Here is a 13,617-nt window from a genome sequence, read left to right on the forward strand (position 1 = left end):
GGGGAAGCCTAGGTTTAGTCTGTGCTCACTCTTTGGTTGGTGATTCAGCCTTTGGGAGTCCCCAAGGGTCCAGATGTGTTGACTCTGTTGGTCTTCCTATGGAGTCCCTTTCCTCTTCAGGTCCCTCAATCTTTCTCTCAACTCTTCTGTAAGACTCCCAGAGCTCCATCTAACGTTTGGCTGTGGGTCTCTGCATCTCTTTTCATTGGCTGCTGGGTGGAGCGTCTCAGAGGACAGTTATACTAAGTCCTCATCTGCAGGCATAACAGAGTATCATTAATAGTGTCAGGGATTAGTTATTGTCCGTGGGATAGGTCTCCATTTGGGGCAGCCATTGGTTGGCCATTCCCTCTGTCTCTGCTCTACCTTTGTCCATGCACATCTTGTAGACAGCACACACTTTGGGTTGAGTGGAAGAGGATGTACCTAGTCCTGCAGTGACTTGATGTGTGTGTGTTGTAGTGAGGTGTTAGTGGGCAGTGTGACACCCAGAGGGGGCTTCCCCTTCTCAAAACAGACGGAGAAGGTGGAATGGGAGAAGGACTTATATGAGGGGGTACTGGGAGGAAAGGAGGGGCCGATTCTAAGTTGTAAAGTGAATAAATTTTTAAAAATTAAGCAAAACAAAACAAGAAGGATAACCGACAGCCTCTAGAAATAGAAATGAGTCTTCACTGACTTAAAAAATCCAGGGCTAAAGATGAGTACTTTCTGCAATTTCTATTCCTAATTTAGCCAAGGACTAAAAAAACAAGGCCACGATCATATTAGTCAGGTAATTTGTTTTCATTGGAGGAAACCCTGGTTAAAAGACAACATTTGTCTTTTCACTCTTGACTTCTAAAAGCTTGAATCAAGACATGCCATGCTCAATCCATTAAAGACGAGGAAATGGAATGTTAGGCTAACTTCACTCTGAGATGAAGCTGAGTGGTATCTTACCTTCTACTGCCTTCTACTAGAACAGAGGAGGGGTCAGAGAAGGGGCTGAACGATTCCTTACTGGATGAAGTTATGTCCAGCGGGAAGCAGTGATCCTGGTGTTGATATCTTGTAGTCACAGTACTAAGCTATTTTCAGTCTGGGCATTATCCATACTTTACTGTTTGTCCTCCATACTTTACTCCTCCTCCATGTTGAATGGAAGCTAAGATGTGTCTAGCAAGGTATACTATTAAAGAAGGGGTCTTCTAGCTAAAAATCCCACAGTAGGCTTCCTGAGGACATTAATAACAACAAAGGAAAAAAAAGTGAGATTCATTTTTCATTAGGGACTACTACCTAGGGCCAAACAGTTATGCTCTCTTGTAGCAGATTGCCAGTAACTCCAAATCACAGACAAACATAAAAATGGAAATATATACCATGGATTACAACTAATGCAAGAACTGGACTGTGCCAGGGAGTCAGGAAGTCTTTCTAGAGTTATGCTCAGCTGAAATCTGAAGACATGAGGAAATGTTAACTGGAGGAGGAACGAAAAACAGCGCCCCCTCGATGAGAGGGGCTGAAACAGACAATACCTTCTATGGAAGAGAACAGTCGAATGGAGGAAGGACTGGAAGGAAAGAGTCAGGAGGAGATGATGTTGAAGCCAGCTTTGAACTTTGAGATGACCCTAGCTACAGTTGCACAAAGGGCTGCAATGGAACAAAGAAGACCTAAAGGAGCAGCCATCCAGGCATTTGATAACAGTAGCTCTCAGTGGTGGTGATGGACAGTTAGAAGACCAAATTGATAGTAACCTGTTATTATTTTTATATGAATGCTAGATCAGACTGATTATAACTTTTTATAGTAATTTAGCAGAAACTAAATTTTGAGAATTTCTTTTGGCACTGGAATAAGAATATTGGTTATAGAGCGTATTCATGAGGTTGAAGCTTTTTAACAGCCTCACAGTGAAGGTGGAAGGAGCCCTGAAGACAATCTATTGCTCTCTAAGAGATATATGTATAAACAGTCCATTCTTTAGAAAACCAATTAGAGACTGGCATCCTATGCCTGAAAGCAAGTGCATGTATGTGCATGTGTGCCTATGTGTGCCTATGTATGTGTGTGTGTATGTGTGTGTGTGTTTAGGAGGACATAATGGAAAGTACTTACTGTTGGCCATGTTGGAGATGTGAAGGATACAAAAATATCTGTATTCACTATAATGTTTTTGTCTACAAAAAAGAAAAACTCAAAGATTAATACAACTACGGTGGTTTGAATAAGAGTGGCCCCACAGGCTCATAGGTTTGAATGCTTAATCATCAGAGAGTGGCATTATTTGATAAGGAATAGGACACATGGTCTTGTTGGAGTAGATGTAGCCTTGTTAGAGGATGTGTGTCACTGGGAATGCGCTTTGAGGTTTCGAAAGCCCAAGCCAGGCCCAGTGTGTCTCTCTCTTCCTGCTGCCTGTGGATCCAGATGTAGAATTCTTAGCTACTTCTCTAGCACCATGTCTGCCTGTGTGCTGCCATGCTTCCTGTCATAATGACAATGGACGAAACCTATGAAACTAGAAGACAGCCCTAATTAAATTCTTTCTTTTATAAGAGTTGGTGTGGTAGTGGTGTCTCTTCAAAGCAATTAACTTGCAAAATAGAAACTACAGATGGAAAGGTATGTATATGCAGGTTCAGGGTGTGTTGCAGCTATTCACTGTGATATTAAAGAAAGGTTATTGCCACTGTCTCTGTCACTGGCCCCACAACTCTCTGCTCCCTCCCCCAGCGTAGACCCGTTCCCCCCCCCCCACATACTCTGTATGGGATTGAGTCCAGTCAGGATCGCTATGCAAGCACTCCACCATTGAGCTACACTGCCAGCCTTCTGTTGCATTTCATGTTGCAGTTGCTGGATAAAAAGGTGACATAACTTCAAAATCAAGCTGCAGCAATGTGGTTGCAGCAGCTGCAGGAATTCCATGCAGAGCTGGTAAAGTTCTCTCTACACTGTTAGACAGCTACTCCTGGAATCCAACCATGAGTCTTACTGGCCCCAAATTAGCCATGTGTCCATTTCTGAAACAAGAACACACTCTCTCTCATTCCCATGTCCAAGCTGGCAGAAGAAGTGGGTATGTCTTACTCATACCTGCTGGAGAATTATTATGGCGAGCCTATTCTGGTGAGGAAGGCCTACAATTGTCCTGCCCAGCCTTTCTGGTTGGGAATGCTGAAATCTGTGGTATTTATCTGAATGGCCATTGAGTTAACACATCAGAGGCATGTCCTCAAGGCAGAGTCTTTTCATTCATCCTCAGAGACCATGAGGGAGCTGAGCAGTAAGCATGTCTGGGGAATATTGTAAAGGAAGGATCTGGCTCGAGAAGCCCTTAGAACAAGGGCTTCTCAAACTGTGGGTCACAACCCTGAGAGGACTCAAGGACCCTTTCACAGGGGTCATATATATCAGATATCCTGCACATCAGGTATTTACATTATGATTTAAAACAGTAGTAGAATTACAGTTACGAAGCAGCAACAAAAACGTTTTATGGTAGGGACCAGCCACCACAGCATGAGGAGCTCTATCAAAGCATTAGGAAGGCTGAGAACCACTGCCTTTGCTTCACTCAGCTCTGAGGCTTGAGGGACCCTTTTCAGGGGGACCTGAGTTTTTTTTCTATCTGTATCTTGCTTTATAATAGGCTAAGTCACACAGCCCTTTTCTAGAGCTAGATAACGTTGAGAGCCCTAATCCATTTGCCAGTGTGTGTGCTGCTTTAGAGATCTCACTGGGCAGGGGCTAAAGAGGAGTTCTGCACATGTGCTGGCTCATAGTCTTATTATCATGTCTGTGCTGGCATTTCACAAGGGCTCACAGCTCTGCCAGGCACACTGTGTAGTTCTTGTTTAGAACCTTGGCTTTGTTTGCAGTGACACAGTGCCAACCTTGTGTCAAGATTGGTATGTGTCAGTTTTAGCAATCGTATATCCTTTTTGCAAGGGCTTCATTAATTTCCTGGAGCCTATAGATGGTCTTGAGATCCAATTCTAGGTGATGAAATAAGAAGAAATCTTCTGGGGACTCTGGGAGGAATCTTGCTTTTCCTATAAAAATGACATAGAGAGCTCTTCCTGCCTGGAACACGGACATGTTATCTTGGCTCTGGCAGCCATCTGACTTTGTTCTAATGATAGAATACAATACATTATTCAGGAAGTCTCCAGAAAGCATTGAGTCTCCTGCTGCATCACTTTAAATACTGGTCCATAGTCTTCGCATTCCTGCATAAAGACTGAGGTACTGCTATATTTTATCACAAAAGAACTCCCCCACCCCAAAGATAAAATGTATTTGTATGCTTTAATTTTTAGTTTTAGTTTGAGACAGAATTTTGAGATGCAGTCAGTCCTTTGGCTTCAGTGTTCCAAGTACTAGGATTCTGGGTCATGTGGTACTACACTCTGCTTGTAGCCTACATTTAGCCAGTGGCTGACACTTCAGAAAAATGTTTGTGGAATGAGGGAATGAGGGAAAAAATAATGGTTGAAAGATCAACGAGTTCTATAAGCCTAGAGCTGAAGAGGGGAAGACAGGAGGGACCCAGCCTTGTCAAATTGGTGAGTGGTAGGTTCAGTGAGATCCTGTCTCAAAAACTGATTAAAGAAGACAGTTAGTGTGGATCTCTGGTCTCCACACATGTACACAGATATGGATGTGCATTTGCACACATAAGATCACATGCATGCACATACACACACACACACACACAGAGACAAGATATGTGGACCAATGAATGAAGGCTTTAATGAGCCCAAATACCATTCATTATGTGATGTGATTTGTTCTTTTGAAAAGCACAAACAAAACACTATGCAGAAATAAAAGCAAACTGGGCTGATCAGATTGTCAGTGGGTAAAGTCCTCCCCATTCAAGGTTGGTAATGCCAGGTCCTCACACATATCACAATGATAGCAAATAAATTAATTAAAAACTTAAAAATAAAAACAAACAAGATGGTAAATAGATTCATTTGTTTGAAACTCTAGGTGTCGTGAGCCAGCAGGAATAAGGGTTCTGAACAGCAAAGTATTGTGTGGAAGGATCCAGGATGAGAAATAAAGAAGACAAAAGCAATAGCTGGGACCAGGAGGTCTTGCATATGCTGATGACTTATGCCAAGCAAGTTCATTAAGAAGTGCAGCATCATATATACTATTTGAGGTGGATAGGGGACAGTCAAGGTCAGCAGAGAGTTAAGTCAGACAAGGTTGGCAAAGAGAACACGCGATACCTCAGACACAGCTGCCAAAGGACTGATTATTATAGCCCAGGAGGGTCTGGCCCCCAGAAGCCACAACCTTGACTCTTTTGACGCACTGGCTCCAGTCCTACACCAGCCCTGACAAGTCCATCCCTGGACAAGGACACAGAATGAAAGTTCCCTTCATCCTCTGAGAAAAGTCTTGGGTTGGTTTGGCTCCCAATATCTAGGAAAAGTAAGTTAACCATATACCATCAGGTCCTTACCTTGTGGCCTTGTTCCCAGTGGGAGCCTTGACCATGGGCTTGTTACAGGGATGGCTGGCCGTGTGGGAAGGAACCCAGAGGAGCTTTTAGGGCCATGGGAATGTTCTGAGTCTTGGTTGTGGTGGTCATCACACAGGTTTATATTTGTCAAAACTTACTGAAGGTGTGCCTCAACATACTGAAGTATGTTGTTTGCATACTACACCCCAACCAAGTGTGGTAGTTCACACTTGTGATATCAACATCTGGGACTGAGGCAGGAAGATTACAAGTTTGAGCTCAGCTTGGGCTACACAGTGAGACCCTGGCTTTAAAACAAAGAAACTGGCTGGGTGTCCTGGCTGGTTTCCTGTGTCAACTTGACACAAGTTAGAGTCCTCAGAGAGGAAGGAGCACCTCCATGAGATCCAGCTGTAAGGCATCTCTTTCCATTAGTGATCAATGGGGGAGGACCCAGCCTTGTTTTATGTGTACAAATGTTTTGCCTGTCTGTAAGTCTGAACACCACATGTATGCCTGGTGCCCTTGGATGCCAGAAAAGGGCAATTGGGTACTCGGGAACATTAGGGATGGTTGTGAACTTCCATGTGGGTGTTGGGAATCAAACCTGGGTCCTCTAGAAAAGCAGCAAGGGTTCCCAATTGGGGAAATTATATCTTCTTCTTCTTCTTCTTCTTCTTCTTCTTCTTCTTCTTCTTCTTCTTCTTCTTCTTCTTCTTCTTCTTCTTCTTCTTCTTCTTCTAGAGAAAACGCTTCTCATGTCAAAAAGTGAGCCAGTTTACACCCCAAAAATGTCCTACTTGGAAATTTCAACAGGTAGTTATCCAGATTTCTCTCCAGTTTGAAGAAACTCAGGAGTTTTTGCACTTATATATTCATTTCTAGAAGCTTTAGAACTGTTTTGAAGGAAATGTTTAATATGTCTTGGTACGTGTGCACCCTGTGGTGGTGTGAGTAAGAATGGCCCCCATAGGCTCATAGATGTGAATGTTGGCCATCAGGGAGTGCCACTCCTTGAGAGGGTTTAGGAGGCGTGTTGAAGGAAGTGTGTCACTGGGGTTGGGCTTTGGGGTTTCAAAAGCCCATGACAAGTCCAGAGTCTCTCTCTTCCTGCTGCCAGTGGATCTGGAGATAAAACTCTAGCTACTTCTCCAGCATCGTATCTGCCCTGTGCTGCCACGCTTCCTTCCTATCAAGATGATAGGAAGCTCTAAAAAACTCTGAAACTCTAAGCCAGCCCCATTTAAATGCTTTTCTATAAAGAGCTGTCATGGTCATGGTATCTGCTCACAGTAATAGAACATGAAGACACACCCATATGTGTAGTTGTGTTTACTGTCCATAAGGGGTACCTGATCCCCTAGAACTGGAGTTACCAGTGGTTGCGAGCTGCACAGTATAGGTGCTAGGACTGGAATTCTGGTTATCTACACTGGCAGCAAGCACATATAACCATTGAGCCAATCTCTTCAGCACTAGCTGTGTCTGGAAAGCAACACTTGAATCCCTGTTTTGTTTCACATGGACCTCTTACGTCTGTGTGAATTACCATTCATGTTCAGCCTCGGCATTCCTCCCTACCACTGGCTACTCATGTCTCTGCCTTTCTGTCTCTGTCTGTCTCTTTCTGTGTCTCTGTGTCTCTTCTCTCTCTCTCTCTCTCTCTCTCTCTCTCTCTCTCTCTCTCTCACACACACACACACACACACACACACATATCCAGGGCCTTACACATGATAATCAAGTGTTCTATCACTGAGCTACCTGCTTAATGGATTAGGGTTTTAATTGCTTCAGTGAAAAAACCATGGCCAAAAAACCAGTTGTGGAGGAAAGAGTTTGTTCAGCCTATGCTTCCACGTTACTGTTCATCATCAAAGGAAGTCAGGACAGGAACTCAAACAGGGCAGAAACCTGGAGGCAGGAGCTGATGCAGAGGCCATGGAGAGGTGCTGCTTACTGGCTTGCTTTACATGGCTTGCTCAACTGGCTTTCTTATAGAACCCAAGGCCACCAACTCAGAGATGTAAACTGGATCACTTTTTGACATGAGAAGCTTTTTCTCTTAAAAAAAAAAAAGAAAATATAATTTCCCCCAATTGGGAACCCTTGCTGCTTTTCTAGAGGACCCAGGTTTGATTGCCAACACCCACATGGAAGCCCACAACCATCTCTAATGTCCCCGAGTCCCCAATTGCCCTTTTCTGGCACCCAAGGGCACCAGGCATACATGTGGTGTTCAGACTTACAGACAGGCAAAACATTTATACACATAAAACACTTTTTAAAAAATATTCAAAGAGGACTGAAGGTCCTGTATTCACATTTTTTTCTGTTCTATTGGGAAACTTCTGGAGAAAAATGTGGGTTCTAGACTTTCACCCTTGGACTATGATGTTAACGTAACAGAATGGCCAATAACATGAAAGAATGAAATATCAACTATACATTTTGGAAGGAAGGAGGCAACTTTTTAAAAAGTATATAAATTTTAGTTGGGCAGCAGCTTGTGGTGGTGTCCACCTTTAGCACATAGCAGAGGCTGGCAGATCTCTGAGTTCAAGGGCAGCCAGGTCTACAGAGTGAGTTCCAGGACAGCAAGGAATACACATGAAAAGCTCTGTCTCAAAAAAAACCAACAAAATAAACAAACAAACAAAATAATCGAGTTGGGTCATCTGGTTAACCACCTCAAAATATCAATTTGCATTCACATCTCAAATAATTAAAATTTGACCTGAGAACATGGAAGAATTCTTTTGTAATCTTAAAAAAGAAAAAAAAAAAAGTAACCTTGCCAGTCTGTGGTATTGCAGAAGGCAGAGGCAGAGGCAGAGGCAGAGGCAGAGGCAGAGGCAGAGGCAGAGGCAGAGGCAGAGGCAGAGGCAGAGGCAGAGGCAGAGGCAGAGGCAGAGGCAGAGGCAGAGGCAGAGGCAGAGGCAGAGGCAGAGGCAGAGGCAGAGGCAGAGGCAGAGGCAGAGGCAGAGGCAGAGGCAGGCAAATCTTTTGAGTTTGAGGCCAGTCTGGTCTACAGAGTAAATTCCAGGACAGCCAGAGCTACACAGAAAAACCTCAAAACAAAACAAAACAAAAACAAAAACAAAACAAAAACAAAAACCATGCCGGGCGTGGTGGCACACGCCTTTAATCCCAGCACTCGGGAGGCAGAGGCAGGCGGATTTCTGAGTTCGAGGCCAGCCTGGTCTACAAAGTGAGTTCCAGGACAACCAGAGCTATACAGAGAAACCCTGTCTCAAAAAAACCAAAACCAAAACAAAAACAAAAACAAAAACAAAAACCACAAAGTAACCTTTCTAAATGTGTGTAAGAATTCTAAATGTGATGAACTTTTACATAGCTACATATATGTAAAACAAGATGGGTGGATTACTTATTCCACTATTATTGGTAAAAGTAAAATATTACAAGTGACTGACATTCTTAGTAGGGGCTTATCTTGCTATTAAAGTATCAGTAAAGAATAAATTATTTCTCTATTACATATAGATATACCTAACTACCAAGATATATCAAAGGATGAAGATGTTCTTGCACAAGTATTTACAGGATCACATATGTCTTACGTGACCTGCATATTAAGTATATAATTTATATTCTACGTTTCCTATTTCACAAAGTACTAGTAACACTTTGCATGAATTTACAATATGACCAAAGCATATCTAGAAAGGTTGTCAGAATAAATTCTATGAATGGGACATATTTTAAGCATTTTCTACTGTGTTGAAACGATCACAATTTCTTTAGTAAACAGTCATTTTTACTTCTCCAAAACGTACACCTTCTGATGTCCAGTTTCATTTTCATGACAGTGTTTTCCACATTAATTCTGTTCTTTGAACTTGACTATAGCTTTAATTTTTTTTATAGATTAACGCAGTCAAGAATTGTTCATCTTTTGAAAGCTCTGATTAGTTTAACTTTATCAAAGGGAACTTGAAGATATATGGTCAATTACCAGTTTGCTGTGTTGTAGCGGGAATCAGTGATAGGCTTCATCCGTTGAATAACTTCACACATGAGTGTCTCAGCAGTTTAGAAACCATAATTTCTTTTTCTTTGAGTAACACTACAGACAGCTGGAAGTGGCCAAAGAAGCAAGTTACTGTTTTCTGACCTTAGGCATCTGGCTAAGGCCAATAACAAAAAGTAATTTCAGTTGTCTAAAGACTTGGGGAGAAAGGAACACCATCCTTTGGAAAGCGACACGCAAGTTGTGCCTCCACTGTGGCTATACTGCCTACCACCTTCAGAAGTCAACCTGGGAAAATGGGACTGTCCTGCCAAGAGCAAGAGGAAGTATAACTGGAGTGCCAAGGCTAAGGGATGAAACACTAGTCTATCGTAGTTTCAGACATGGAGTCCGCGAAGGGACATCAAAACCCAAGAAGGCAGTTGTTGCAGCATCCAGTTCACCTTGAGGATTTCAGACTTGGGAGTCTGCGTGTTTTGCTGACAGCATGGCGACAAGCCGTCTCCAGGTATCACTTGGTGTCTTTTGCTTCTACTGCCATCTTTGTTTCATGTCCACCTTGTACCACATTCTTCCTTAGAACTTCTGTGTACTGTCAGATTACCAAAATGATAGGCTAAGATCTTTACGTCCTTATGTTTGGATAACTGACTCTAGCCACTGATGCTTATCCTTTATGTCTCCTAATTTTCCCTATAATTTTCCCTCAATGTTGCTAATTATTTGTTCCCAGCTGCTTCACCCTTATTGCAGGTACAACTTCTAACGCTAGATTTGTGTCTGTTAGTAAGACTGTGTTTTTTTTCTGTTCGTGAGACAGGACCTCACTATGCACATACATCAGGCTGGCTTTGCATTGGTCCTATCCTCCTGCCTCAGTTTTCAAATGCCTGGCTTGTTATTAAAATCTTGATTTTTTTTTCTTCTGAGTTTTTAATTGTAGTTCCTAGCTTTTATATTCAGTCTTTCGGAACGATTTTATAGTACCTTTCATACAACATTGAGTTTTGATTCCACTTTTTAAGTGGTAAATTCTCTTGCTGTTGTTGTTTTATGTGTGACCCATGCTTGTATGCAAGTGTTAGCATGCTTAGGCTGAAGCCAGAGGAGAATATTTGGTCTCTCCTCCTCCTCTGCCTTTTCCCCTTGAGACCGGGTCTCTTACTGAACCTGAAGCTCACCCGTTCAGGCAGGTTGGCTAGCCAGCGACCGCTGGGGAATCTGCTGGTCTCTGTTCTCTAGTACTCAGGTTCTAGGTATGCCTGGCTTCTAGGAGAGGCCTGGAGATTCGAATTCTGGTCCTCATGTGTGCACAGCAAATGCTCTTACCCACTTTGCTATCACACCTGAAATCACCTTTCCCTTATTTGTTGTTTACCTGAATTATATTACTATGATTAATATGTTACTTTTGACTTAAGTTTTATTATCTTTGACTCTACGCTCTTGAACTATTTCTTTTTTTTCTTTCCTCCTCCTCCTCCTCTTCCTCCTCCTTCTTCTTCTTTTTTAGGAAACATTTCTTATAAGAAATGGTATATTTGTTACTGTTATGTCTCATATTATTTACATTAAAAACACCCTTTTATTGGTTCTTTGTGAATATCACATCATGCACTCCAGTCCCAATCATCTCCTCTTCTCCTCATACCTGACCTCCACGCCTGCAACCTCCCCTACAACAAAAGAAAAAAAGAATCTCATTGTGGAAGCTGTAGTGTGTCAGTGTGTCCCACGGTATTTTCTTTTGTCAACACTTTTTTGCTTGCTTTTTTTTTTTTTTTTTTTTTGCAATGACTCATTGGTTTGGTACGAGGCCTCCAGTTTCTGCCATCCTATCAATACTGGATCCTCACTGAGATTCCTCTCAGATATCCTGTTGTTGCCCTGTGTCATGGAGATCCTGTAGTTTTGGATCTGTAGACCTGGCCCCTCCATGCCCTCCAGCAGTTCATCAATTCGGTAGATGTTGAGATGGGTCAATTTAAAGCCCTGGATCTGAGCCTGAGAAGTATCAGAGACGCTCAGCTCACCAGTTCACATTCTCAACGCCCTTGGAGCCCTGCTGCCCAGGTGAGGTGCAGAGCCTGCTTTTCTCCGTGTTGTGGCAGGTGAGGGACATGGCCAGTTCTCCCTGGCCATAACCCCTAGCCAGCTTTCCCATCCACCATAGATGATGAGGAATGAGAGAAGAGGGTGTCTCTCCTTGTCTGCACCACCGCCCAGCAAACAAGAGGCAGGGCCAGCTCTCCCACTCATGCGCTTGGGGGTGGTGTGGTTCATCCACATCCCCCAGATCCTGGGTCAGCTTTACTGTGCTGCAGCAGGTGAGTGGCAGGGCCACTCTTCCCCCTGCCTGCCACTGGTGGTGAGGGCAAAAGAGAGGAGGGGATATCACCAATGCCACAACATGGCAGACAGAGGCTCTTGAACTTAAAAAAAAAAATTATTTAATGGGTAGTTTGATTTCTTCTGTATTTCTTTTAATAATCAGGAAGATTTGTAGTTTTGTTCTTATAGTTGTATCTGTGGGATGCCATGATTGTATAGTAGCCTGTTTTCTATTTATTCTGCCAGCATCTTAGTATCTGTAATTCACTTTTGTAAATAATGCAGAATTAGTTTATCCATTCTAGTCTCTCTCTCTCTCTCGTTTGTTTGTTTTTTGAGACAGGGTTTTTCTATGTAGCCCTGGCTGTCCTGGAACTCACTCTGTAGACCAGGCTGGCTTTGAACTCAGAAATCTGCCTGTCTCTGCCTCCCAAGTGCTGGGATTAAAGGCGTGCGCCACCACTGCCCAGCCATTCTAATCTCTCTTGGTGTTCGCATCTGTATCTAAGCACCACATATCTCTCTTTCCTGATGTCACGGCTGCAGAACTCCTCATGCTTGCAGTCTCCTCTCACCTTCCATCCTCAGGGCCTTCCTTCTTCAGAAAGTCACTTGTGTTATCTTACAGGCCCTGAGGTACGGAACATCCCATGGTACTTGCATTTGCTTTCAAAGCTCCACAGCCCAGTGTTATCTCACCCTCACCCTTACTATGACCAGAATACTCCTTCGAAATTGGCACAAGCCTGTTTCATAGCCACAAACCATTTAAGGATAAATGAAGAGAAATTGTCCATAAGAAAATGTATTAAGATACCTGACCAAGGAAGAATATTCAAAGCTGTCAAAGCCATCACTGAGATTGTTACAACCTAGAGTTGTCTTAAATTTTTTTTTTTTTAATTACTAAATGTGACATGCTGGGTAGGAAACTGATGAAGGAGATATTAGGGACCAAGTAAGTCAGAATTCTGCTGCAACTGAGGAACAAAGAGATCGAGGAAGAGAAAGGAGTCCCGACATCCCCTTCAAAGCTCACTGCTATCTTCCTTCCACAGGCTTCAGCTCATAAGGGTTCCAGAACCTCTTGTTGAGCTAGCCACCGTCCTCAGTAAACCGTCCTCCATCATACAGTGATGGAGGAAGACAGTTGACATCAACCTCTGGCCTACACAAGCATGCATACACAGGTGTCCTCTCATCACATACACATTGACAAGAAGGCAGGCAGGCAGGTTAGACTCAATTCAAGTCTGCAATCCCAGCACTAGGGGGTAGGGACAGAACTCCTGGAGCTTGCTAGCTACCTGGTCTAGCCAATTAGCTATAGGTTCAGTTAGAGATCACCCCCCCCCCTCCCAATGGTACAGATCAATTGAAAAGGCCCTTGACATAATCCTCTGGGCTCCATATACAGATGAATAGAGTCTTCAATAATGTCCCACTATCGGTTCATTGTGACAAATGTAATGTACAATGTAAGATGAGTGAGAGAGGACACTGGGTGTGGGCCCTATGGCAATCCAGAAAACCTCTAGCTGTTCTAAAATGCAAGCTTATTTAAAAGAAAAAGGAACACGTCCTGCTTGTGGAAGGGTAGCAAGTCAACAGATGGCCCAGGATGGTACTGCGGTCCTGGAAACGCAATCTCCGCTTTGACAAAACTTTAGAGACAGAGGCTACCTTCTCTCTTCTCTAAGCTGCATTGCATGCCAGAGGCCCATGACTCCAGTTTAAGAACTCCTGTAACTCAGAGTGGCCGTGAGTCTCTGACGGCATCTTGGGAACAGATGTAAAGAGTAACAGTGGGGTGGAGGCTGTG

The sequence above is a fragment of the Mus caroli genome, unplaced genomic scaffold (genome assembly GCF_978045245.1).
Source record: "Mus caroli unplaced genomic scaffold, Mus_caroli_1 scaffold_20, whole genome shotgun sequence".
NCBI classification, from domain to species: Eukaryota; Metazoa; Chordata; class Mammalia; order Rodentia; family Muridae; genus Mus; species Mus caroli.